At 37.7% G+C, this 4,701-nt stretch overlaps 1 pseudogene; it reads left to right on the forward strand.

The window, feature by feature from the left end:
* The first annotated feature begins 2,032 nt into the window (after nt 1-2,032).
* LOC133755292 (vacuolar protein sorting-associated protein VTA1 homolog) lies at nt 2,033-4,267 on the forward strand (annotated as a pseudogene).
* The last annotated feature ends 434 nt before the right edge of the window (nt 4,268-4,701 follow it).

Below are 4,701 nucleotides of genomic sequence, written 5' to 3' on the forward strand. Positions count from 1 at the left end.
CTTTCTCTCTCTCTCTCTCTCTCTCTAACTGTGACTTTCAAATAAAGAAGTAAATAACTTTTAAAATGATTTTAGAAAGGGCAAAGAAACACAGAAAGTGGGTGAAGAGAGAGAGGAAGAGAGGTCTTCCATATGTTGGTTCACTCTCTAAATGTCTGCAACAGCTGTGGCTGGACCAGGCTCTCACATCCCCTAATAAGTAGTAGATCTTGCACTTAGGTGAAAGGAACTAAAGAATTTAAGCCACTACCCCATGCTTCCCAGAGATATTAAGCAGGAAACTAGTTTGGAAGTGAAACACTGAAAACTTAGATTAGCACTGCAATATAGAATGTGGGCATCACATTCAATGACAAACAAATTCGAAAACCTGGAAGAAATCAAGACACATGCTAGGTACAAAAATTGAGCCATGAAGACATATAGAAAACCTAAACAAACAAAAAACCAAGACAGATATTGAATCAGTAACAAAAACCCTCCAAAGAAAAGCCCAAGACCAGAAAGCTTCACTGCTGAAGTCTACCAGACTTTTAAAAATAGAACTAATTCCAATTCTTCTTAAGCTATTCAAAGCAATTGAAAGAGAAGAGTATTCCCAAACTCCTTCTATTTGGCCAGCGTCACCTTATTTTCTAAACCAGAAAATGATACAATAGAGAAAGAGAATTAAAGAACATTAAATCTGATAACCACAGATCCCAAAATTCTCAACAAAATACTAGCTAATAAAATCCAACAACAGATCATAAAGATAATTTACCTGGACCAAGTGGAATGTACCCAGGGTATGCAGGGATAGTTCAATATATGCAAATCAATAAATGTGATATGTGACACTAGCAAACTAAAGAATAAAAACCACATGATGATCAATAAATGAAGAGAAAGTATTTGATAAAAAGCAACCTTTCATTATAAAAACCTTAAGCAAGTTGGGAATAGAAGGAACATTCCTTATCACAATCAAGGCAATATATGACAAATCTTCAACCAATATCATATTGAATGGGAAATCGTGGAAGCATTTCCACTAAGATCTGAAACCAAAGTTGCTCTCCATCACTACTGCTGTTCAATACACTACTGACAGTTTTAGCCATGGCAATAACGCAAGAAAAAGAAATCAAAGGAAAACAAATTAGAAAGGAGAAAGCCTAATAACCTGTTTGCAGATGATATGATCCTAAATATCGGGAAACCAAAAGACTCCACCAAGAGATTATTGAAACTCACAAGAAAGTTTGGTAAAGTTGTAAAATATGAAATCAACACACAAAAATCAATAACCATTATATACACAAAAATGCCATGGCTGAAAAATAACTTATCAGATCAGTGCCATTCTCAATAACCATAAAATTTTTTATTACCTTGGAATAAATTTAGTCAAGGGTGTGAAAGATCTCTATAAGAAAAATTATAAAACATTAAAGAAAAAAAAGAAAACACAAAAAAAGGAAAAATCTTTGATGTTCATAAATTAGAAGAACTAATATCATCAAAATTCCCATTCTACCAATAGAAATTATTTTTAATTTTACTTTTACAATCATTTATTTATTTGAGAGGAAATTATAGAGAGATGGAGAGACAAAAAATGATGCCTTCTACCTGTTGGTTAATTCTCCAAATAGCTGTAATGGCTGGTGCTGGGCCGATCTGAACCCATGAGCTAGGAGCTTCCTCCTCATCTCCTATGTGGATACAGGAGCCCAAGCACTTGGGCCATCTTCCACTGCCTTCCTAGGCCATAAGCAGAGAGTTGGATCAGAGGACCAGCTGGGACCCAAACTGGCAACCATGAGATGCCAATGCCACAGAGGTTCAAACTACTATTCCACAGTGCCAGCCCCTCAAAAGCAATTCACAGATTCAATGTGATCTCAATCAAAATACCAAGAACATTTGGAAAGAAGACATTTCTCTCTGTCTCTCACTGTCTATAACTCTACCTGTCAAAATAAAAAAATAAAATAAAAAAAATTTAAAAAATAAAAGAACATACAGCATCACCTGATGGTTCAGGAGCATGACAAGTAGGACCCTGTGGTGGCCTATTACTGAACAGTTGCTCAAGAAATGATCTGAGGGGTGTTTGTTGGTAGTCATTGTTTGATCATTACATATTTCACCAAGGGGGTCATTTATATGCCATGCAAATTAGAATGAAGATTGATAATAAAACTCCTGGGTGTCATAAATTTTTATCAAAATTAACAGGTCAGTTAGGAGCTCTTAATAAATAGGTGGGGGGTTGACACTGTGGTACAGCAGGTTAAAACCCTGGCCTACAGTGATGGCATCCCATATGTGCTCCAGTTCAAGCCCCAGCTGCTCCACTTCTGACTCAGCTCTCTGCTCTGGCCTGGGAAAGAAGTAGAAAGATGGCCCAAGTCCTTGGGCCCCTGCACACATGTGGGAGACCTGGAAGAATTTCCTGGCTCCTGGCTTCAGATCAGCACAGCTCTGGCCATTGCGGCCATTTGGGGAGTGGATGGCAGAGGCTGACTCTCTTTCTGTCTCTCTACCTTTCTGTAATTCTGCCATTATAATAAATAAATAAATCTTAACAACAACTATTAGACCGGACTTGGATAGGACTCAATTATCCCAATGAGAGACTTCAATGATGCAAAAGCAAAGAGGTTTATTGTTCTAGCTCAATCTAGGGTCCACTCCTCCAATCATCACAATGGTCATCTGATGAGGACCCATCCCATTTCCTTTGTGGGGTTTATATAGGGTTTTCAGAGACATTCTTTTTTTTTTTTTAATTAAACTTTTATTTAATGAATATAAATTTCCAAAGTATAGCTTGTGGGTTACAATGGCTTCCCCCCTCCCATAACTTCCCTCCCGCCCGCAACCCTCCCCCCTCCCGCTCCCTTTCCCCTTCCATTCATGTAAAGATTCATTTTCAATTCTCTTTGTATACAGAAGATCAATTTAGTATATATTAGGTAAAGGTTTCAACATTTTGCCCATATAGCAACATCGAGTGAAAAAACTACCATTGGATTACTAATTATAGCATTAAATAGCAATGTACAGCACATTAAAGACAGAGATCCTACATAATTTTGTTTTCAGAGACATTCTATACATTATAGCACCATCAGCAAATTATCTCATGCTGTGAGAATTTAAAGAACATCTCTTAAAATTGATTAGTAAATCCAGTAGTGGGAATAGACCTAGTAAAGGTGGTTAGATGGCTTTGGGGTTGATGCTTTTTAAAATGATTGGCTAAAGTGTAGGGTCCAAGCCATGAGGGTGCATGTTCCAAACTGCAGGGTTTGGGGATGTTATCAATCACCTTAATGGCCTAAAAATACACCTGGAAAAGACATCTGGATAGCAGGTATTTCCCTGCTATCTGCTGATTGGCTGTTGCTAGGGGAGTTTATCACAAGGGGAGTTTATTTTTCTTCTTTCGGGAGATTTTGCCAAAGGGTTCAGGGTCTGGTCAGGCCTGAGTTACAAGATGGAGGCCTAGTCTAAAATAGCTACGCCTTGACCCAGGCTCAGATTCTTCACAAAAACAACAAAAAGAAACAGTGGGGGTGATAATAAGCTATTACCCAAGGAGTAGTTGGTTCTGCCCATTTGGGGAATTATTCTTGGAAAATGTTTATATATGCAGACAATGAACATTGTGCTGGGTGATTTCACAAAAAACATGATCATGTTCTTCTATACTGCAAGTCTTTTAACAGATGTCATAACCGTGCTTAACATAACACTGATGAAAATGTGAAACACATGAAGTATGCAAGGTGGAAGGTAACATATATCCATAATTGCTTAAACAATGAGGAGACTCCTCAAGTAGGCCCTATTGCAATTGAGGAAGATACTGATGGTGAAGAAAATGAAGATGCTGTAGTAGCATCTCTGCTCATTCTACACACCTCAGCCATCATCATCTTCAGCATTTGACCCAGGCAGCATGCCATCAGACAGCTATAGTTGAATACAGGGTCCTCTGGGTGCACATGCCCTAGCCTACACACCAGCAAAAGTGCCTCATAGCATGGGTGTAACAAGGAATACTATCCAACCTACTCTATAGACTATTCCAGCCATTGATCCTGCACTTTTCAGTATGGTTTCCCAAGGCTATATCCACCTCAAACCTGAGGAGTTTGTGAGAGCTCAGAAATACTGCAAATATGCTAGCAGTGCCTTACAATATGAAGATGCAAACACTGCCATTCAGAATATACAGAAAGACCTCAAGTTACTGATGACTGACAGTGAATGAAGCCTTTGTACAACAGATCCATGTCTCTTTGGCATAAAGAATTAACTCCATTACTGTCTTCAGCCTATCAAGAGTACAATTTCAAGAAAGACTTCAGTTGAGTTGAATATGACAATAAAATCTGTGTGTATCAGATTCCTTTTGAAGCATTCATCAGTAGCCTCAACCAGTTTTTATTGTCCATTTAATGGCTTTGGTAATTTATGGGTACAGAGGGCAGATGTTGGCAAGATCCTAAAAACACCCTTTGAACCCTGCTCCAGCAAATGAAAACACAGAAAATATATACTGGAAATAAGCTTTATTAATTTACATACATGAAGAGAATTTTTTAAAAGGCATACTATTTGGACAAACAGATCATATTATTTTGCTGTAAAATTCTAAATCTAATGAAAGATTCCAGAATTGTCTAGATTAGAGATTATCTTTTT

This window comes from Lepus europaeus, unplaced genomic scaffold (genome assembly GCF_033115175.1).
Source record: "Lepus europaeus isolate LE1 unplaced genomic scaffold, mLepTim1.pri SCAFFOLD_3_1, whole genome shotgun sequence".
NCBI classification, from domain to species: domain Eukaryota; kingdom Metazoa; phylum Chordata; class Mammalia; order Lagomorpha; family Leporidae; genus Lepus; species Lepus europaeus.